General features: G+C 43.4%; 1 pseudogene; it reads right to left on the bottom strand.

Annotated features, from left to right (window-relative positions):
• Nucleotides 1-955: 955 nt before the first annotated feature.
• Nucleotides 956-1,073, bottom strand: LOC126261536 (5S ribosomal RNA; annotated as a pseudogene).
• Between the last annotated feature and the right edge of the window lie 23,403 nt (nucleotides 1,074-24,476).

The following is a 24,476-nucleotide window of genomic DNA, read 5'->3' as shown; positions in this document are numbered from 1 at the left end:
AGGAACGATCGGTCGCGAAATGGAAACCACGGTGAAAATCAAAACTGTTTTCTTTGCACATTTAGCTACACCTTCCAGGTACTTCTCTACATAGCCGCCACTCCGACTTCGAAATTTGGTATAACGCTCCTACAGATGTCTAACACTATCGTCATAGAAGGCAGCCGCATGTGCTTTCCGATAATTCTCTACGCTGGTCTACAGCGCGTAGCCTGCGCCGCAGTGGGCGTATCCAGCGTTTCATGTGAACAGAGATGATACTCAGGACGAGCCAATTAGGGCTTTATTGTGGGTGTTGAACACTTCCCATCGAAAAGGCTGCAGGAGCGTCTTCACTGGGCCTGCAGAGTGCGGCTGAGAATTGCCATGAAGAAGGAAGTGTGTGGAAGTTGTGTTAGGTGGGCTGCATTCATTAAGGCTAAGCCTCTCAGCGGGCCCTCCTACTTGGAAGGAGACATTGTTGTTCTAGGCACCTTTACTCGCTCACAGTGCGCTCACAACTGAAAAGAGCGTCTTGATGCGATTGATGGGCATACTAGAGACACTGCCCAAAACGTCTGTGAAAAGCCTCGTTGGATTTTCACAGTGGTTTCTATTTCGCGACCGATCGTTCTTCACTTTCCGAATAGCGAAGTATTAAAGCAAATCCGAATACATCTGTGATCTCAGAAAAGAAAGGCGCATCCGATGACACAACAACACTTCAATATCTTTAAAACTACAGAAGTTAATATTTCACAGTAAATAAATACTTTCATAATGAGCACTCCGTCTATAGGCCACAAGTGGCCCATCGGGACCATCGACCGCGGTGTCATCCTCAGCTGAGGATGCGGATAGGAGGGGCGTGGGGTCAGCACACCGCTCTCCCGGTCGTTTTGTTTGACCGGAGCCGCTACTATTCGGTCGAGTAGCTCCTCAATTGGCATCACGAGGCTGAGTGCACCCCGAAAAATGGCAACAGCGCATGGCGGCCCGGATGGTCACCCATCCAAATGCTGGCCACGCCCGACAGCGCTTAACTTCGGTGATCTGACGGGAAACAGTGTGTCCACTGCGGCAATGCCGTTGCCACTTTCACAATGAACCTCTGAATAAACAACTTTTGAACACTTCATCGAATTTCAAGATACTATATCTCAGATGACAGCATCGCACTATAGCTATCATCTCTGAAAGCTACGTATCTGTATCTATTTTATTTCTTGATTTATAACGCTTTTTATATCTTTTCATCATGCAGGTGTTTGCCAGAACATCATATCTTCCTCAATTACACAGTAAATGAATGTAATATGAATACCTCATATTTTGCCACTCTTGTAAATTTATTTAATAAAGAATTTACTATTTTTCCAGTAACCTTATTTAAATGCTGATTGCAAGTGCTACTAAAAAGCTGTGCTAATGTAAAAGTGGTCATTCACACATGTTAGTGAACGTCATAATTGAAAAGAGAACCAATAGACGCTTCTATCACGCAGGCATAAATAATTGCTTAAAAAATATTTAACGACAGTCTGTTGACATTTATCGTGAACACTTTTCTGCAAGAATACTGGCTTCTTCATTTATGGAGAACATATATTTATTTTTATTGTGAGTCGTCTGAGTGTGACTGAATGTTTACAATATTTCTTCATTTAAATATCGTCGTAATACATGGGGATCCTTTGTCCGGTATAATGGCGCTCTTGCTTGCCTCGTGTTAGTTCATTGCCGGCCGGTGTGGCCGACCGGTTCTAGGGGCTACAGTCTGGAACCGCGCGACCGCTACGGTCGCAGGTTCGAATCATGCCTCGGACATGGATGTGTGTGATGTCCTTAGGTTAGTTAGGTTTAAGTAGTTCTAAGTTCTAGCGGACTGATGACCTCAGAAGTTAAGTCCCATAGTGCTCGGAGCCATTTGAGCCAACCCTTATCATAAACACATGTAGCGTAATACGTATAAATAGGCATAAATATTCATTACTGTATGATTACACGATCACAGAACAACAGCTGGAAATACTACCTCGCAGAGCGCGTACAGGGCCATTTAAAGTGAATAACCACATGAAACTAACCATAGGAAAGAAAGGTACCAGATTGAGATATTCTAGAAGAATCCGCAGGAATTATAGGGCTCTCGCGAAGAAAGTAAAATTATCGTTCGACAATTACTTCAGTATGGCTTGACAGTCTTGGACCCTTACCAGATAGGACTGATAGAGGAAACAGAAAGGATCCAAAGAAGAGGAGCACGTTTCGTCACGGGTTAGTTCAATAAGCGCAAGAGCGTCACGTAGACCCTCAGCTAACTGTAGTGGCAGGCACTGCAAGAGAGGTGTTCTGCATCACGTTGTGGTTTACTGTTGAAACTCCGAGAGCTAACTTTCATATATTGCCTCCTCCTACGTATATCTCGAGAAAAGACTGTGAAGGTAAAAAGAGAGAGATTCGGACTCATGCGGAGGCGTACTAACAGTTATTCCTCCTGCTCACTATTCGCAACTAGAACAGGAAAGGGAGCGAAGTGACAGATGTACACGAGGTACCCTCCGCCACACGCCGTGAGTTGGTTTGCAGAATAATAAGCAGAAAAGAAAATTAAAAATGCAGTTAACCGAAGAGCACTAGGTACTTATAACGACTCTAATACAGCGTCCATCATGCTGACTGCGGGCACATGAAACCCGTGACAATATTTAGGAGACACTTATGAATATTAGTTTCGTCTTCACTGACGATGTCACTCGTATTTCCTACCAGTTTTCTGAATTAACAATTATCACGAGACGGCAACTTGTTTATTTTCCAGATATTTATGATTTTAGACGTAGTTAAAGTATCAGTATTGTTTCCAAAGTTGTAGCTGTGACAACGCCACGAAATGGGTATATCAGAATATTGACTGGATGTTTACAATCTCTGAAATATCTTAAGATATCTATTCCAGCTTGTTGCAAAGCGTTGATGTCAATGGAGTAAAGGAATAAGAGCAGGAGGTAAGAAGAGCATCTATAAATACGGACTGCATTCTCATTCAGCCTTCTGCAGACGGCCGTTCTGTGTCTGTTTCGAAGGAAGACAGCCAGGAAGGGAACTGTCTGCGGCTGTCAGTCAGGCAGGTCTTGCGCGCTGCGGACGACCGCACAAAGAGAGCTAATCTGCCAAGTTTGGTTTTGTATTGATGAAGTGGACTCTCCCCGGCGCAATATCCGTTTAGCTGTGAGGGGAGAATGCGGGACAGATAATCCGGACTTTCATCGGATGTAATTATAAGGCGGCACACACGGGGGAATTCGGCGCCTAATAAGTCAATTACCTTCCCTCGGCCGCCGCGGCCGCAGCCAGCCATTACGACAGGATCCGACAGCCACAAACTTTCTGTCTATCGTTACCGGCCTCCATTATTTATGGCGCTACTTGTTGCAAGCAGGAGTTGGGCATAGCGTAGCTGCAGCCCAGACCCCGCGATATTTATGTTCCAGGAAGCAGCTCTACTGCTAGTGTTAATAAGAATCACCACAGCTGTATTTAAGTACGTGTATTATGTCACAGTCAGTTCTGTTCAATGAACATCATCAGCTGACAATGAAAACTGTCTAACAGTAAGCATAACTCATTTCACATAGTTGTTCCGATATCATGACTCAAGACATCTAATTGTCTTACGTAAAGTTGAAGCACGTTCTGGAGCATTACGGAAACACAAACACTCCGCCAACCTCCTTTCAGAAGCACAGCCTTAAGTGCAGGAATTATGGCATGTTCCGAACAGTGGACTGCAAGACAAGACGGTCTGCAATAATACTATTCTGAAGAGCCAAAGAAATTGGTACATCTGCCTAATATCGTGTAGGGCCCCCGCGACACGCAGAAGTGCCGTAGAACGACGTGGCATGGACTCGACTAATGTCTGAATTAGTGCTGGAGGGAACTGACACCATGAATTCTGCAGGGCTGTCCAAAAATCCGTAAGGGTACGAGGGGTTGGAGATCTCTCCTGAACAGCACGTTGCAAGGCATCCCAGGCATGCTCAATAATGTCATGTCTGGGGAGTTTGGTGGCCAGCGGAAGTGTTTAAATTCAGAAGAGAGTTATAGACAGGATACTTACGTACGTGTCACCTGTCAGGACTCTGACAGGTGACACGTAAGTAAGTATCAGGGGTTCCATATCCTCCAACTGCACACGCCCCGCACCATTACAGAGCCTCCACCAGCTCTAACAGTCCCCTACTGACATGCAGGGTCCATGGATTCACGAGGTTGTCTCCGTACCTGTACATGTCCATCCGCTCGACACAATTTGAAACGAAACTCGTCCGACCAGGCAACATGTTTGCAGTCATCAACAGTCCCAAGTCAGTGTAGACGGGCCCAGGCGAGGCATAAGGCTTTTTGTCGTGCAGACATCAACCTTTTTGATTCAAAGTCAGATATGCTATTTGTATTAGAAAAATCATTGTCTACCTCACCAATACATTGAAATACACACATCAAAAAAAGTTTTGCATCACCTTGCTTCCGAGAGTTCCGGAACCTGTACAGAAAACTGGAACAGAGATCAACAGCCGGCCGCGATGGCCAATCGGTTCTTAGCGCTCCAGAACCGCGTGACTGCTACGGTCGCAGGTTCGAATCCTGCCTCGGGCATGGATGTGTGTGATGTCCTTAGGTTAGTTAGGTTTAAGTAGTTCTAAGTTCTAGGGGGACTTATGACTTCAGATGTTGAGTCCCATCGTGCTCAGAGCCATTTGAACCATTTTTTAGACATCAACATAAACATCATTGAGCCGTGTGTGGCTCGTGTTCGTGCCATTATTGCTTGACATCTTGTCTTGGTGGTACTGCCGTCTCATTTCTAATTCGATTTACTGGCATCACTAAGTTGATGGCTTCCCTGCCCATGAGTGGCAGCAGCAGCACTTATCGATAAGAGCACTGTCATACTATCTTTGGAGCTACTGCTAGTATTTCCGGGTCGTCGTGTGTCGGGAGTTGAGTCGGGACAGAGCAGCGGTGAGGTCCGGACAGCCATGACCCGTCCGACCATTGCTGACACACATGACTTGAATGGGGACAACCTTGGTCGGTCGTTCAGTCTATCGTCTCATCAGACGACGTGTATTTGGTCGCCAACCGCTTCTGGGTTCTCCGTGTATCTCGCCTTGTGATTCGTCCTTGTTGTTCCACAGTCACCGGTTTTAGTACTGTTCGAGTTGTTTGTGGAAGTGTTTTCGTGGAACTGTGTGTAGCTTGTGTGATTTTGACTGAGCAGCTATTTTAGTGCTGTCTGCGCGCTGTATGTAGTCAGTCAGTTGGGACAGAGCAGCGAGGAAGTCTCCGCGGAGCGTAGCCAGGGACTGCTGGTGGCGTGCACGTGCTGTCGGCTCGTGAGGTGCTAGCTGCTAGAGCGATAAAGTTCGTTGCGCACCGAACCTGGACGGTGAAGTTGAGTGATCTGTTAACCTCTTATGAAACTTCAACTATTGTGACATCTCTTCGTTCATTTGCGGGTTATTGCTCCCTGAGCCGTTTTGGGCTAGCAGTAACATATGATATGCTGGAGTCGGCAAAATCTTGCAGCCGTCTTCCGATATTGTGATTAATTATTAAATTGACTGTTACTTGCCAGTGAAGTGCACCAGCGGTATTTTCTGCCCTGTGGTCGGTAACTGGCAACGCCCCAGTTACCTGCCCTGGTCGTTAGTGTAGTTTTCCGGCAGTGTGCCTTTCCTCGTCGTGTTGACACTGTCTGGCATGGCATGTAGTTCGACAGCCTTTTAAGTTGTTTTCAAAGATCGCTAGATGTCGCTAACACCAACATCCTTACCTTTATATTTTATGTTTATTCCAGTTTTTGAAAATGAATTCAAATAATCAGTTGGTCTCTCCACAATTTTCCTGTTGGAATTTTGAGGTTCCATCAGTCCAGATCCGTTAATGAACCAACTACATCTAACAAATACAATTTTTGGTTAGTCGAACACAAAAAATTATCACAATGTCCACAGATGTATAACAGTTGGTTTTAAAATGTCACTAATTATTTCACTGTTCATAGATAGTAATAACGTATACTACAATTCCCGCTTTTTCTTCCTTTCGAGCCCCGCGTTGGGTGCCGTTTGTGTCGGCTCCTGCACTGTAGTACGTGTGTGCGAATTTGTCACGCCGATTATTTGTTAGGCAAGCGTATCTCTGGTATCCGATAAGAAGTACAGTACAAACACAGACATACATTACTAGACTGGAAATATTATATAAAGTATCTTTTGTGTCACTGAAGCCAGTAGTTTAGGATAGCCGGCCGCGGTGGTCTAGCGGTTCTGGCGCTGCAGTCCGGAACCGCGGGACTGCTACGGTCGCAGGTTCGAATCCTGCCTCGGGCATGGGTGTGTGTGATGTCCTTAGGTTAGTTAGGTTTAAGTAGTTCTAAGTTCTAGGGGACTTATGACCTAAGATGTTGAGTCCCATAGTGCTCAGAGCCATTTGAACCATTTTTTTAGTTTAGGATAGCAACATGGCGGCGAGCGCAAAGGACGTGTAAACAGTTGTTTGTTTACTAATACATCACTCGTAAGAAATGAGAATAAACTGATACTACTACATTACCTTCAGAGTTTTGATATAATGGTCACTACAAGCGTCGTGTTTAGCTGTAATTTTTCGTACAGCAAATGCAAGGAATGGGACATGTCTCAATGCACGCATAATCAGAAACATCTTACGCGTTTTTACTTTTGTACTGTATTTAAGCCTAAATAATGATATTACTGTTTGTCTTATCCGAAATGTCGTCAGTAATTAAATAGTTTATGTGTATTTTAGGTGGTTTAATAATGTAACAGACGTAGTTGAATGATGTGCTTTTAACTAGTTTTGATCAACTTCGACATTTCTTCGAACAGTATGCCCGTTATGAGAGTGCTATTTGTCGTTGACAAGTGTCTTTATTCATTTGAGTGTTCTCACGAAAACTACAGTCTGCTTTACACGTCTATACATGTAACTTGATTCTCTTCTCATAACATGATTCTGCACTGAGTGTGTTAAATTCAACTAGTACGCAAACATTTGCTTAGCTGCAGAAATTATTTAAGCCACTTCATAAACCTTACAGCGCTATTTCATATCAGAAAATCATGTTAGTGCCACACACGAACTTCTTGACGCCGCCATCTTACCTCACCAAACGTCAGGCCTCAGTAAAAGCTATGTCTTTTCCTGTCTAGTAATGTATGTCTGTGAGTACAAGAATGGTACAGTCGTCAATCATTTAGGTCTTTAAATGAATTTGTCACTGTAAGATAAATATCCAAAGCCTGCATCTAATCGCTATGAAACACACATAAACAGTTCTATGGAAGAAGCTGTACCGTAAACAAAATTAATTTACGAATTATTTTGTTAATATTTCTTAATATTTCAAATTAAAATGTACTTTAGTAATTGTGAACACATGAGTTTCCCACAAATAAAATTAGAATTCCGTAAAACTCAGTGTTTATAATGAAAATTTCCGATCAGCTCGAAAACGCAACCAGAGGTATTAATTGTTATTCGTAGAAGCAGTTAACTTTGTTCATACAACAAACTCCTTTTTCAGTAAGTGCTTCCCAAATACTTTTGTTTCTGATAAGTCAGGGTAGACATTAGCTTTTGCTTCAAAAAAGTTACATTTCGCTCTTGTCACAATACGCCGACATAGCAAAGAGAGTGCTTAAGCTTAGTAGTCGAAGAACTCAACAGCTTCATGTTCATTATACTATGTTGTTCTTAGTTCTTTTGACCTTTTCGATCTTAGCATTATTTAAACATATATTGTTAAAATGTTATAGTCCTATATTTTCTAATGGCTAATAATCTTAGCACCTCATCTTCCACGGAAATAAAAGACTAGTTATATCATCAACCTCTCTTTGTCTATCTCCTCTTCATTCTCTCTCTCTATTGATCTCCTTCCACTTCCTTTCTCTGTCCATGTCTTCCCCTCCTTTCTCTCAGTCCACCCTCTCTCTTCCCTTTCTCTGTCCATCCCCTCTCATCACTATCTTTATGTTGATCCCCTCCTCTTTCCTTTCTATGCCCATGTCTTCTCTCCACTCTCTATGTCCATCCCCCCTCTTCCGTATCTCTGTCCATATTCGCCTTCTCTCCTTCTGTTCACCTCCTCCTCCCTCTCTCACTGCCTACTTCTTCCTCCCTCTGCCTCTATCCGCCTCCTCCTCTTTCTGCTCTTCTCCTCCTCTTCCCTCTCTCTGTCCACTTCCATATCCTCTGTGTCTATCTCCTCCTTCCCCATCTGTGCTCATCTCGTCCTCTCTCTGACCATCTCCTCCTTACTCTCCCTTGATATATACTATCGCCGATGGCAACGGCGTCCCTACCACAAAAGATAGAGGGCTCTACTCTATCCACAAATGATGTGAAAAATGAATGGGACAACAGTTACCTGAATTTTAAATAATTGTAAATTTCTCGAGGTTTAATTAGTTATATTTATTATATTTTATATTACAACTGGAACAGACTTTAAAATTTACGATTTCTTGCTTAAGCATGTAACTACCGTTGGTCACCGTGGGTTACCGTCTGCTCACGTGTTGTCGGCCGTTATTTGAGCTCATGCAGAGAGCCAACCACGCGTAGTTACCAACCGTGCAAAGGCAGGGTGACGACTCCAGCGAGCGACCAAATGGGTATAAAAATCTGTTTATTTATTGTAACTTTGACTAGTTGCTTGTAGATTACGTACATGATTACTTACTAATATTATAACTTCGCAGTGTAAATTGCCCTGAAGATGACCCCATCTGCCGGCCGCGGTGGTCTAGCGGTTCTAGGCGCTCAGTCCGGCGCCGCGCGACCGCTACGGTCGCAGGTTCGAATCCTGCCTCGGGCATGGTTGTGTGTGAATTCCTTAGGTTAGTTAGGTTTAAGTAGTTCTAATTTCTAGGGGACTAATGACCACAAACGTTAAGTCCCATAGTGCTCAGAGCCATTTGAACCATTTGACCCCATCTCGGGTTGAAACCGGTTGGCTGCAAAATAAATAATGCGATTGTGAGTGTCATTTTGAATAATTGATTATAAGTAAATTAATCGCTGTTTATCTCCTACAACTATGTTGTCTAAAAATTTAAAGCTTATGACGTATTTCTCCTGAACTGTTGGCTGTACAATTATATAATTTTTAAAGTACATCCAGCGGTGTATGTGGCTACTGCCAGCAAAATGTGTTGTGAATAGAATTAGTAGTAATGAAATAATATATTAATATGCCTAACACGTTGCGGTAGTTTCTCACGAATCTCAATATTATTGCGTCACTACTCCTGAACTATGTATCGTACAATGATACATTTTTCTTGGTATAGTCAGCGGCAGATGTGGATACTGTTTGCGAAAAGAGTTGCGAATAGAATTAGTAGCAGCCAAGTAATAAATTTAAATGTCTTGCATGATTAAACAATTGTTCGCGCATCTCATTGTTTATGACGTCGTACCTCCTGAACTACGTGTCGTACAATGATATAATTTTTCTGGTACACTCAGTGGTATATACGTATACCTTCCGCAAAATTTATCTCGGAAAGAATTAGTAGCACAGAAGTAGTAAATTAAAACGTCATGCTTCATGCGACAGCTTTACCGTATGAACAGCGAAAATGTAGTAAGCAAGAAACTTTTTTTCCTTTCGTCATTGCGTGGGGGTCGCCAGGGAAGGGTTTCGTAAAGGTTTGAAATTACGCGCAAACGCTGTTGCAAGTCTCTAAGTGCTCTCATTCTCAACTATTGGACGAGTAAGCTATGGGCATTCGCGCGTTGTGGACTAGTCTGCTTCCTCAAACCCACCACCACCCCTTTGATACGTAAGTGGTGCTTACCTCCACAGTGATGATTTCCATACAGTAAGTGATGCAAGTACCAAGTCGGGTTAATGTCGGCCCAGTGGTTTTAGGATGAGATGACGTGCTACAGACGCGAAATTTAACCAACAGGAAGAAGATTCTGTGATACGTAAATGATTAGCTTTTCAGAGCATTCACACAAGGTTGGCGCCGGTGGTGACACCTACAACGTGCTGACATAAGGAAAGTTTCCAACCGATTTCTCACGCACAAACAGCAGTTGACCGGCGTTTCCTGGTGAAACGTTGTTGTGATGCAGCGTGTAAGGAGGAGAAATGTGTACCATCACATTTCCGACTTTGTTAAAGGTCGGATTATAGCCCATCGCGATTGCGGTTTATCGTATCGCGACATTGCTCTCGAGTTGGTCGAGATCCAATGACTGTTAGCAGAATATGGAATCGGTGGGTTCGGGAGGGTAATACGGAACGCTGTGCTGGATCCCAACGGCCTCGTATCACTAACAGTCCCGACGACAAGCATCTTATCCGCATGGCTGTAACGGATCCTGCAGCCACGTCTCGATCTCTGAGTCAACAGATGGGGACGTTTGCAAGACAACAACCATCTGCACGAACAGTTCGACGACGTTTGCAGCAACATGAACTATCAGCTCGAACGCACATTGGAAGCGTGCATTCGTCATCGCCATACTGGCGTATCACCCGGCGTAATGGTAAGGGGTGCCATTGGTTACATGTCTCGGTCACCTCTTGCTCGCATTGACGGCACTTTGAACAGTGGACGTTACTTTTCAGATGTGTTACGACCCGTGGCTCTACCCTTCATTCGATCCCTGCGAAACCCTACATTTCAGCAGTATAACGCACGACTGCATGTTGCAGTTCCTGTACTGGCCTTTCTGGATACAGAAAATGTTCGACTGCTGCCCTGGCCAGCACATTCTCCAGATCTCTCACCAATTGAAAACGTCTGGTCACTGGTGGCCGAGCAACTGGCTCGTCACAATACCCCAGTCACTACCCTTGATGAACTGTGGTATCGTGTTGAAGATGCATGGGTATCTGTAGCTGTACACGCCATCCAAGCTCTGTTTGACTCAATGCCCAGGCGTAACAAGGCCGTTATTAGGGCCCCAGAGGTGGTTGTTCTGGTTACTGATTTCTCAGGATCTATGCACCTAAATTGCCTGAAAATGTAATCACATGTCAGTTGTAGTATAATATATTTGTCCAATGAATACCCGTTTATCATCTGCATTTCTTCTTGGTGTAGCAATTTTAATGGCGAGCAATGTATGTAGGGCCTACGTATATCGATGTGTATGGATCTCACCAGAGGACGTCGTTTCCCGTGACCCAGGACCGAAAGCTATTATCTCTTTGGTAAAAATGCAGAAGCATAATGTTATAAAACGCATTACAGTAATTCAGTTGTCGGGAGTTTTCCCACTTACCAGTATGCCAAAATAACATGTAATCGTGACATATCTTTGCGTTTTCTCAACAAACTATTGGCAGACAAGAAAGCAAAATCAGGCAACTCCCTGTGGCAAGAGCTGTGTCTACAGCGATCGTCTGGAGGAGCGTGTAATCGGTGCGTGGACGGGAGTCGTGATTGCGAGCGGCGCCCCTAACGACCCTCTCTGGAATTCCCGCCCCGCCCCCCGCGTCCAGGCCGACGCGGTCTGCTGCGCTGAGTGGTTGGCCGGCACTCCAGCGCCTCGTCTCGGCTCTGGCTCAGCGCTTCGTTACGGTAGCAGCGGTCGTGGACGAGTGGCCACAAGGATTTTTCATTTGTCTAGCCAGGAAAAAGAGATTGTCATACGTGTATTACGAGTACTATGTCATCCAGTAACCTCGCCTGTAGAGCGAAATATGGGCAGGTAACAGATAGAGGGCATGGTGTGGTGGAGAGATGAAGCAGTTTTCCTGTGTAAGAAGTCTACATTTCATTCAAAAATGGCTCTGAGCACTATGGGACTTAACATCTGAGGTCATCAGTCCCCTAGAACTTAGAACTACTTAAACCTAACTAACCTAAAGACATCACACACATCCATGCCCGAGGCAGGATTCGAACCTGTGACCGTATCTGTCACGCGGTTCCAGACTGTAGCGCCTAGAACCGCTCGGCCACTCCGGCCGGCTACATTTCATTGTAAGGTTGTTTTTCTGTCTGTCTTTCTTCCTCTGCCTTTGAGTCATACCGCCTACCATTCTATCGATTGTGGACGCACAAAGTCCTTGGTCGACAGGAAGCCACTCTGTGTTAGCGTTATGTCTCAGTTTTCCGCCTGAGCTACAGAGAAACACGCGGAGCTTGAGTCTGGGTCGTTCAAAGAAGCTGTCACGTTTATCCTGCTTGAGAAGTAAACGGCTGAATACTAATTTAATGAGACCAGTCGCTTGTTGCTGATGTTCCTCGTCTTTGCGAACTGGAGGAGTTCATGGCATAATGGTGTAAGTCACATTTGTTCATTTTGAGATATTGAACGTTTTGTGAAACATTGTACAAAATAATCAGAAAAGCCACATAGAAATATGTATAGGAATTTCGAGTCTAATAAGGAATACTGTTAATACTGGAACAAAAATTAAGTGCAGTAATATTAATATTATCACCATAATTATTAAAAACTCCATGAATTTCACATAGGATCAACAATTTCCTTTTGTATTGCCTATACTTGAGCACAATTAAGCGTAGTAACATTACTATTATCATCTCAGTTGTGTAGAAATTGCATGCATTTCAATGTGAATTAACACAAAAATGAATCTCCGTAGTCTTTGTCTTGACAGCTTCTTTCAGAGAATGAAAGAACATGTGGTGAACAGGAGGGATATATGGCAACGACTCCAAAATGTCCTTTTCCTTCAAATTACTGACAGGTCGTATTTCACCGAATATTGGTTCCTGTTTCATATTGTTCAGCTGGACTGCATGTCCCTTCTTTCCTTTTTGTATGTACAAGGTGAAAACCCCCGTAACAGCATTCAAAGTTGTCTTGTATCCTCTTAGATTCAGATCTTATATACTGCAACGACTGAATTTGTAGCGAAGATATTGGACACTTAATTCATTAGTTTTGCAGTTAACTTCTGCCTTCTCCAAAGCTACTGTCAATACAAATTCTTCTTGCTTCATCTGTACTACCATAAATTGCTTCTTTTTTCGTGCTTGAGTAATGATTTTATACTAGTCAGACGAGGTGCAGGTAGTATTTCCTTTTTCCTGGGGTTCTGCAGAGCCAGAAGCACCACCGTTTGGCAGATACGAGTACCCAATATAAATATATAATCAGGTACATCCACTGGAAATAGTGGATCTGTCAGAAGTTTTGTCCAGCGGAGGCATCACTGTACATTATTGTGTGTTTTCTTGTACTAGCCACTTCTTTTATGTGTTTCACAATATATGATGAAATATGCTTGTAACCTCCCCCTCAATTATCGACCTTAATGACAGTGAAAAATTAAACCGCGTGTACCTAATAGAAATTTGGGAAAGCAATCGTCACCGAAGTTAATCTGTCGGTAAAGAGGGAGGAAAGGGTTACATCTAAACTAAAGGAAAAATGCAAATGAAACTGGTGGAAATTAATTTTGAAAAGGGGTAAAGTTAATAAAGAAAGTAAATGTGCGGCCGTTACGTTAACAATTAACTAGCGGTAATTAGATAGTTGAGATTTGGGGGAAATTACGGTCGCCAGTCCTAAGGACAATTACTATAATAACTGAAAAAGAAAGGTTATTACACATATAATTAGCACTACAAGCGTGGCAACTGAAGGTTGACACGTGTAGTGTGAAAACTGAAAGTTTGCCAGAAGTAATAAATTTCGCTACACGCTGACTTAATTTAGCAAAAGAATTAATAAAACCGGAAAATCGAAAGTTAATTTAGTGACTGAAGTTAATAGTGAGCTTTCTTTCTGAAGCACATCGAAATTCAGTAAAATACGGTTAGTCTTGGACTACCTCAACAATCATTTCAAAAGCAACTTGACTCTACGCAATTTAGAAATAAGAGATTTAACTTTGAACTTGAATTAAATGATTCTGAACAATTAACAATAGTAAAATTTTGTACGTACGAAGCTGAGCTGAAGTCACAGGTAAGCTAAAATACGGTAGCAAAACTCGCACTCTTAATTTGTGCTTGTGTAATCTAAATATTGTAGCCAGCTATGAATACTTTAACTGAACTTTGAAATTAAAGCAGTGAAATCGAATTATATTATTTTAATGCTGGCGTTTGAATTTCAACGACACTCGGGTTCATTTCGGAAAAGGAAGGGACCCTGCTTGGCAATGCAACTGGGACAATGAGCAACAAAGGTTCATGCTAAGTTGCTGTAATTTTGTGATGCAACAATTTTAAAATCTGAGGTCTGCCATACAGTTCTGAAACTTTACGTGCTTTTAGTCTTCCTTGTTGGTTGATTGAAGGTTTGAAGTCGCCGATCGAGGAGGTGGAGACAGTCACTCATTGTAGGCCGTCGCTGTTGCAGAAGCTGGATGCTGGCGCGCCTTCTTCTCGACACGGTCACCAGGCGAAACGGGCTCTTGATGTGTGCCAGCTAATGCTTCCCGTCCGCGACACCGTGCTAGAACCTACCATAGCCAGTCGAGCGCAATTACGTGCTGCCAAACCCCGAAAGCCCGGCAACTTGCGGGAGCGTCACACAACACACCTGCTCAATCGCACTACTCCAACCAGACTCTCTCTCGCTGCCCGCGCTCCACGCGGCAGAGTTAACACTACCAAAGATCCTACACACTTTCGTTCTTCACACGACCTATCGATGTATTCGTTCGATAGCATAGTTTTCTCTAGGCAAGACCCAGCGTAAAATACAAATAATATTTACAAAACAAACCAATTATACATCGACATAAATATAAATGCATATATATATATATATATATATATATATATATATATATATATATATATTAAAACAATTACAATATAAAAAGACACAGAAATGTTATATCTTCAGGTAACAAAATAAGGAAAAAATTATGGTACAATAGATGGAAATAGGAGGATATGCATTTCCGGCGTTACATGCTGCGATTCTGTCGAAGCTATAATTTTATCCCATACACATGAAAGCAGTGTCAGCTCTGAGTTTGTGATAGCTAGACAGACCTAAAAGATTACATTTTCCAAAAACTATCAAAATTCCTTTCCCTTATTTTTCACTTACTTACGAAGCACATTGTGTTCTACAGTGGCAATCATCATAAAATGTATTTTAGCAGGAACTGTTTTACCTTTCCTAGAAATGCTTCACCTCGATTGTTTTCAGTTTCTTCTCCTGTCTTCTATCTTCTATCTGTTGTTAGAAGATTCTGCAACGACTTCAGATGTGAACTGATGGGTTACCATTATGGAGTGGAGAAGAGCAGAGCACCCTCCGAATAGTGCGTGCTTGAAATATTTACAGGACAGCTACTCGGGTAGCAGAGTACTTTCAAATCCACATGGTCTTTTTTTTTCGTAGGAATGCATCGCAGTCTGCCTGAGCTTTGGAGAGAAACCAGAAAATATGTACAGGAGAAAGTGGGTTGAGACACTGAAAGTCGTAATATTAAAGCTCGCAGCTGTCGAAGTACCTGTACTTACAAACAAATATTCCGATTGAAAGTGATGTTTGGTCCCGAATCTTGGTCAGTGAAGGAAGTGCATACAGCTAAGAATGTGGCGTCGTTCGGTGGGAGCTATTATGAATTACAGAGGTTGACATGGAGTTATGAAAGCAGAGAAGGTGTAATGCACAATTTCCTGGCGGCACCCGATAGACAGAGCGGGTAGCTGTTGTGAACGCCAGCACAAGTTACTCGGTTTTCGGGGGTCAAGGACTGTTGTTCAGTCTCTAGATAATGGGTCTGTCTTCTCTGAATCCCGCTAAGTGAGTGAGGTCTGAGCTGACCATGTTTCCAAAGTCGATTGTTTCCCACAGGATGGCCGATGTTTTCTAACATCCTTTGGGAAGTGTTTGCAGGAAGTTGCTCATTATAGAAAGTGCGATGAGCTTCAGGAGGAAATGGCCAATGGCTGGTTGACAAGAAGACTTGTAGGTTAAAATAATTTCGTTTAGCGGATGCGGAACTCGCGAAATTAGGAGTCAGCCGGAAGCCCTCGCGAGGGTAGAACATAAGTCGTGGGACCCGTGGGATGGAGCTGAAGTCTTACAACTGTTCGCGTCATATATGCTCAGTGTGGTTAAGCTGGGTAGTTTGTATACAGGGATCCGTAGGTGAGATGCCACTGGGCCTTTGCTATAAGGTTTCAATTAGAACCATTTAGTGAATGTCAAATACTTGCGTACATTGGTGCTTGAACAACAGAACTGCAGAAAAGAGCAAGTTAATAAGCCAGAAATCTTTAAGGTAGAATTGATAACTGAAGTCACTAATTTTTAATTCAATCATATCTTTAAGGCAATTCCAAATAAAATTATTTTAAATTTAAAGGCATGGGAATTGACTAAAATTTTTAAATACAGTTGACAATTACCGTAATAGATTTTAAATTCAAAGCAAGTGGATTCACTAAAATCTTTAACGCAAATGAAAATTACAATAAAAATATAAAGGCCAGGTAAATTATCTGAAACCGTTAAAGCACAACTGACAGTTTAACTAAGACACTCTTCAAAATGTTTAGGTACAATTTCAGTGATCTGGCAAGATCACGATATAAAACTTACACACACTTTAGTGTGATAATCTTTAAAGAAAACGTAGCGGCGACAGTTGCTCGTGAAGGCGGACTACCTGGCCGAAGTCAACCTTCGTAAACAGAAAGCAACTAAAAAATGCCCATGAGCCACGAGTTATACCGGGACTGCTTACGATACAGAATATACAATTCAAACGTGCGTCCTTCATAAATGTTCTAAGAACAGTCTATAAAGCGGCAGCTGAACCTGTCTCCGTTAACGAAGTTGCAGCTAGAGACAACAGTGTCTTTGCAGGAAACAGACAAATCCGGCAGCTACTCACCAAATACAGATCAACAAGACGGCCGTTATGATCACAGCCATCGGGTTGACACGGTGACCACGCCCCGCACCATGCCCATCTCCGTCAAGCCACGGGTCGCTGTGTTCTGCGGTGTACGACCTCGATCAGGGTGACACCATCTCTGCCCCTCCTCAGTTAGTATCTCTGGCTCGTGCCGGGCTGGCCCAGAGAGGGCCACGTCTGCAATCCAAGCTGGCCGCCACACGCCAACATCGAACGCGCTACGTCTAGTCTGCAGCTATCAGAATTCCCCCATCCCCGGCTTGCGCACGGCTTGAGAAGCGCCTTCATATCGTAGTGCGCGCCCTCTCGCAACGACAGGCTGTCCAAAGATCTCAACGAAGCTGAGGATCGATAAGCAGAAGAGAAACATATCAGCTTGTATGAAATGATCAACAGAGTTCTTTTATTGCGGAAAATTAAATGGCTGCCAAGAGTGTTTCCCGTACTTGGGTGTGAAAAGCTCAACTATTTTCCATTATTCGTGAGAAAAGGTGCACATTTAATGTACGAGCACTTTTAATATGCTGAAAATCAAATAAAACCAGTCTCGATCGCGTTTTCAAATTTTTATTCATTAGAAACCAGTTTTGGCCCTTTCCTCAGACCATCTTCAGGCTTTTCCCCGCTGCAATACTGTAATACTATATATTCGGTATAGAGGGATGAAAATATGGCTAAACAACGTCTACATACAAGCTACAATAATTAAAAAGTACAGTGTTATACCCGTAATGGCTGCTGGTGGCGGCAGACGGAGCAAGATCCGTAGAAGTAAGGATGACATTGCTGAATAAGGCAGCTTTATAACCTCGACTAAAGCTGAATTATTCAGCAATGTCATCCTTAGTTCTATGGATCTCGTTCCGTCTGCCGCCATCAGAAGCCATAATGCGTGTAACATCGTACTTTTTAATTATTGTATTTTATATTTAGACGTTGTTTAGCCATATTTTCATTTCTCTATACTGAATACGTATTATTACTGTATTCCAGGGGGAAATGGCCTGAAGATGGTCTGAGGAAACGACCGAAACTGGCTGCTAACGAATGAAAATCTGAAAACGCAATAGAGACTGTTTTTGCCTGATTTTTAGTATTTTGTACAGATCGCTACTTTGCTCAAATTGCAGAATGCTTTCTAAAACTTGTAAGGTGGACGGAGATTTCATTTCAGAGCAGAGACATGACATAGCTGGAGGTTGCATTGACAACAACCAGACGGGCTTAGCGAGGTTTTACAGAAAACAATAAATTCCATTCCAATGAAAACTTATATAGAATTTCTTGTGTGTCATCCCCCTTTTTAACTTTATTCCGTTTTGTTGTGGAGGAGCCGCTGGAAACAGTTCAGAGACTGTGTAGAGACTGTCTACAGGACTCTTTTTCCAACGCAAGGGGAGGATCCGAGGGTCTTTTGGAAGCAGCTTGATTGCCACAGAACATTGTTTAGTATTACAATAGTATCGAAAATTCTAACTTGTTTCGTCCGTCAAGACGATAATAGCGACCTTCTTTAGAGTGATTGTGTATTTACAACAGTACTGTGGGAGTCAGTGAAGTGAAATGGATAGAAGATAAGAATTTCTGCTCAGATCAGTTCAGCATAATATCAACGGTAGCAGAATATGATATAACAGGAGTAGGATTCGTTATGCATAAGACAGTAGGTCACAACGTGAGTTACTGCGAAAATGTCAGTGACAGGATTGTTCTTGTCAGAATCGACAGCAAGCCATCGCCCACAACAGTAGTTCAGGTATAGACACCTACATATCGACGTCACAAGCAGAAGACAAAACGATAGAGAAAGAACATGAGGATGCTGAACTGGCAACTCAGTGTGTAAAAGGAGAAAATGCTCTAATCATCAAGGACGTTTGGAACGTGGTAATAGGGGAAGGAATAAAAAAAGCACTTACTGGAGAAGATGAGAACGAAAGAGGAGGAAGATTGGTTGAGTTTTGCTATAAAATTCAGCTAGTAATATCGAATACACTGTTAAAAACTCACAAGAGGAGGAGCTATGCTGGGAAAAGGCCCGTAGACACCGGAAGATTCCAGTTAGATTATATTTTGGTCAGACAGGTATTCCGAAATCAGATACTCATTGTAAGGCGAACCCAGAAGAAGGGTGTAGACTCGGATCACAGTTCAGTAATGATGACGAGTAGGCTGCAGTTTAAGAGAGTCGACCGGAACATTCAGTGTTGAAAGATGAGGGATACTGAAGTACTGACAGATGCTGAGTTTTGTCTGAAATTTTCTAGTTCTGTAGATCCTGCGACAATGGATATCGCAGTAGATAGTCCAGTTACAGAGGAATAGACATCCCTAAAAAGGACAATGACAGATGTTGGACAGACAAACAGAGGTGCAAGAAAGATAACTCCGAAAAATAACAGAAATACAACAATAAGCAGGAATGAAACAAGTAGGAAGTGCAGGGAAGCGAAGGCAAAATGCCTGTAAGAAAAAGTGATTAAATCATTAAAAGAATGGTATTCGAAACGAGTGTTCCAGAATATAAAAAAGTCAAAACAAACTTCTGTGAAATTACAAGCAATGACGTCGATATTAAGAGTGCAACGAGAAGACATAGGACAGAACTTTAGAAGACTTGTAAACGAACAAGACAGAAGGGACAGATAACATTCCTTCGGAATATCTAAACATCAGTGGGGGAGTGAGAGCCAAACGCTTATTCAAGTTGTGTGTAGAATCTATGAGACAGGTTACATAGCATCAGACTTTCGAAAAAATGTCATCCACACAAATCCATAGATGACAAGGTTCGATACGTGTGAGAATTATCGTACAATCAGAAAAGGAAATCGAAGTGCCGTTAGATGATGATCCTTCTTCTTTTAGAAAAGGCAAAGGCGCCAGACGGTCAGTTCTGGTATTGCACTTGACAATTGAAGCAAGACTTAACGAAAGAACAAGACATGGTCATATAATTCAACGACCTAGAAAAAACCGTTCGACAATGTAAAGTGGTGCAAGAATTATAGGTATAAGTTATACGGAAAGACGGGTAATCTGCAGTATGTACAAGATCCAAGACAAGACAAGAAAACTGGAAGACCAAGAACGAAGTGCTCGTTTTAATAATCTGGTAAGACAAGGCTACAGTTTTCCGCCCCATCTGTTCTGTCCGTTCATCAAAGAAGCGATGACGAAAGTAAGAGAAAGGGTCAACATTGGGATTAAAATTCAGGATGAAAGGATATCAATGATACGATTCCCTGACGACATTGCTATCGTTAGTGAATGTGAAGAATTATAGGATCTGTTGAATGGGATGAGCAGACTTATACGAACATAATATGGATTGAGAGAAAACTGAGGAAAGATGAAAGTATTCATTCCCCTCCATCGCGTGCTGTTTGATACAACAACCGGTTTTCGTGGTTGTATTAAACATAAAACAGTCACGGTTGCAAAGCTATTTCTGTTTAAAAATAACGCGTTTCGCCGTGGTTAGGCATCATCAGATAATGCAACACTGTTACGTGAAGTACAATGCGCCGGCTGGCAAAGCTCTATGTCAGCCACATGCATATACACACATAAAAAAAAAAAATTGCATCACCTTGGTTCCGATAGTTCCGGAACCTGTACAGAAAATTGGAATAGAAATCAATATAAACATCATTTCCGCCCTTTTTATTGCTTGTGAAAACCACACATTGCATGTTGCACCACCATACAGCGAGACCTTCAGAGGTGGTGATCCACATTGCTGAACACACCGGTACCTCTAATACACAGTAGCACCTCCTCTTGCATTGATGTATGCCTGTAATCGTCGTAGCATACTATCCACAAGTTCATGAAGGCACTGTTGGTCCAGATTGTCCCACTCCTCAACGACGATTCGACGTGGATCCCTCCGAGTGGTTAGTGGGCCACGTCGTCCATAAACAGCCCTTTTCAGTCTCCCCCGGGGATGTTCGATACGGTTCATATCTGGAGAACAAGCTGGCCACTCTAGTCGAGCAATGTCGTTATCCTGAAGGAAGTCATTCACGAGATGTGCACGATAGGGGCGCGAATTGTCGTCCATGAAGACGAATGCCTCGCCTCGTCTCCGACGACTGTCTGGCTGAAGACTTATGCGACACACCCGTGAAGAGAACGCGATGCCAATCCCGAGCGGTTCATTCGTCATGTTGTTGGACCCATCTGTACCTCTCTGCATGGTGTCGTAGTTGCAGAGATGGACCTCGCCATGGACGTCGGAGACAAAGTTGCGCATCATGCAGCGTATTGCGCACAGTTTGAGTCGTAACACGACGCCCTGTGGTTACACGAAAAGCATTATTCAACATCGTGGCGATGCTGTGAGGGTTTCTCCGAGCCATAATCCGAAGGTAGCGGACATCCACTGCAGTAGTAGCCCTTGGGTGGCCTGAGCGAGGCATATCATCGACAGTTTCTGTCTCTCTGTATCGCCTTGGTTCACTCCGAGACAACTGGACACTTCCCTTGTTGAGAGCCCTTCCTGGCACAAAGTAACAATGCGGACGAGATCGAACCGCGGTATTGACCATCTAGGCATGGCTGAACAACAGACAATACGAGCCGTATATCTCCTTCCTGGTGGAATGACTGGAACTGATCGGCTGTCAGACCCTCTCCGTCTAATAGGCGCTGCTCATGCATGGTTGTTTACATCTTTGGGGGATTTCGTGACATCTCGTAACAGTCAAAGGGACTGTGTCTGTGATACAATATCCACAATCAACGTCTATCTTCAGTTCTGGGAACTGGGGTGATCCAAAACTTTTTTGATGTGTGTAAAACTGTGTGGACGAAATCCGGTCGGCACAAAATTATGAAAAAAAGGACTGTTGGAACCTTTGAAGCAGTAAATATAGCACAGCGTAGAACCACGCTAACATGTTGGTCACCGTGTTTTTCCAAAAATGTAATAAAAAAGCTAATTTTAAAGTTAGCATTTACATAAGATTTAGTTGGGACCGTTAGATTTCACGTTATAGCAAATACATCGTTAAAAGCGATGTCGCTATAAATAGTATCGATTGTATTATATTTTCATCTCTTCACTGCATTTTGTTCGATATATTTTCACATCACGTATTTGGAAACACAGACTGTTCAGCCCGCTAGCAAACAATGTTATTCCCGCCTCGGCTCTAGCAGCTGTGACTGATGGAACTTTAGATCGAAAATTCATCTGAAAATGTCTACCACAAGAAAATAGTTTCGTCGCTTTCACATGCTTTCACATAATTTACATTGATCTCTATCACGAATACTAGTAGTTGAGGGGGCATTGAGAAAAATGACAACGCACCTTAATTAGATCTGTCGCCACATTTTGAATCTGTACCGCCGATGCCACCTACCCTGCTACCTGACAACGTTGAGTAAGCGACACATTGGTCCATGTTACACTTCTGTGTCTCCCTCGACACATTTATAGGCTCGGAAAACCTTCGCTGGCCCATCTTAAAGTGATATTTCTCGTATTTCCTTTGTGACAACCGTAATAAACACTGCAGTGGCTGAGTACTTTCACCATGCCCTAAAAACACGTGAATCAAGGCTAAATATTTCACAAGCACCCTACAGACGGACGTTGCAGAATGACGCTGTTCATAGGAAGAACCTCAAGGAAATGTAACTCATCCACGAAACAAGTAGCTTATTCGACAGATTGTTGGTTGTTGTTCATCAGTCTCTGACCCTTACCAGGTAGGATTGATAGAAGAGATAGAGGAGGTTCAACGAAGAGCAGCGCATTTGGTTTTCGCGAGAACGTTACAGAGATGCTCAACAAGCTCTAGTGCCAGACGCGACCAGAGAGGCGTTATGCACATCGGAGACGTTTACTATTGAAATTTCGAGAGAGTACTTCCGAGGAAGAGCCGGATGACATATTACTCCATGCCACACACATCTCGCGAAATGACCAAGACGAGAAAATTTGAGAAATTTGAGCTAATACAGAGGCTTATCGACAATCCTTCTTCCCACGCGTCTTTCGCGAATAGAACCGGGTAAGGAGGATCAGTTAGTGATGCCAAACACCGTCAGGTGGCTTGCGGCGTACTCACATAGCTGCGCACTGTGCAGCTTACCGCCCCCTGCCTTCTTATGTGCACTCCACTCTATCCTATGTTGAGGCTGGTATTTTCTACATCAAGTGGGAATTTTTTTCGTAGATAATTCTGTGTTTCTCTGTAAACTTCCAGCGATGTCGAACGACGAGAGATGTGACCATGGCTCCATACCGTGACCGCGGATGGTTGTATCATATTACATCGATGTCAGTGGCAGCATTTCTGAACTGCGGCTGTTCCCTCGACAGCGGTCGCTCCCTGGCGGGTGTGTGACAGCCCATTGTCTCCCAGGGGGCGCAACCCCGGCGCAAACCGTGGGAACCCACGGGCTGACGAGCGGCCATATGGCGAATCGCTAGCGAGTGGCGGGCCGCAGCAGCGGCCACAGCCAGCTGGCGTTCCTGCGCTCCTCTCGGGGGACAGGCTCGCACCGCATCTGCACTTCATTGCTCATTGTCTGTCCGAGGGTGCTCGGCGCTCCATGAACCAGCGCGGTGGAAGAGTTGCGTACATATTCTCCAAGCTCTCTTTAGTCCCTCCTTGTCACGCGCGCTGTGTAGCGCACGTTTGATTTACCCTAACAAAGCCTCCTAATAGGTAACCTAAAAACGCTAAAAAGCAACTTGTGTTTATCTCCTCAGATGCATAGAAAATACATACGAGATCTGGTTCAAACATTTATGTCTGTCGTTCTGTTCATATATTCTCGGAACATCTGTGGCGTCGAGCGAAGTTCCACTCGCACACGCGGCCGGTAGCTACTCTTTTTGAAGTCGTCCTCACACGGTACGTGTTCCTCGTTGTTAAGTGCGCGAGACGTAGTGAACATCATGGCTGGTGCACGCTTAGAAACGTGCTGGTGTATCACACGGAATGTGCTACATATCACGATTTGCGATCGCGGCGCTCTCCAGCGGCACTTGTCGGCTCTACCTGGCTCGCAAATCACACATTTCTTTACAAAAATAGACACGCGTAAAATAAGTACGTTAGTTCTATCTAAATTCACATTTCTTCCCTCGTCCATGAATATGGTATAAAGCCGTGCTTACACGTTGACGTGAGCGTGGACGGAGCGTCCGACCCCACGATCGGCAGCGCCGTCGGCACACGGGACGAGCTGGGTAACGTGATTGCGCTCTCAGCGGTCTCCAGCGGCAGCTGTCGGCGTTATTTGGTCCGCACACCACACAGCTTCTTTGCGAAAATAGATGCGCGTAATACAGCTGCTTTAATTCTGTTAGCGACTGTCGAAGAAGAACAGAGAAAATCCCGAAGAAGATTCTGGACTTGTCGATGGCTTGAACAGCGAATTGCTGGTAGAGGAACACTACATAATGATGTGCAACGGCCTGAGATATAAACTAGTGGAATTTATTCGTTAACTCAAATTTTCATTCTATTTTCTGTTTCAAATTGAATGCGGTGAAGGTATAGTGTCTAACGTCAGTGTTTCCATAAATAATACCCACATTCTCGAT

Source organism: Schistocerca nitens, chromosome 5, assembly GCF_023898315.1.
Source record: "Schistocerca nitens isolate TAMUIC-IGC-003100 chromosome 5, iqSchNite1.1, whole genome shotgun sequence".
Classification (NCBI taxonomy): Eukaryota; Metazoa; Arthropoda; class Insecta; order Orthoptera; family Acrididae; genus Schistocerca; species Schistocerca nitens.
The sequence above is the reverse complement of the archived record's forward strand: the minus strand, read 5'-3'. Positions and strand labels throughout refer to the sequence as shown.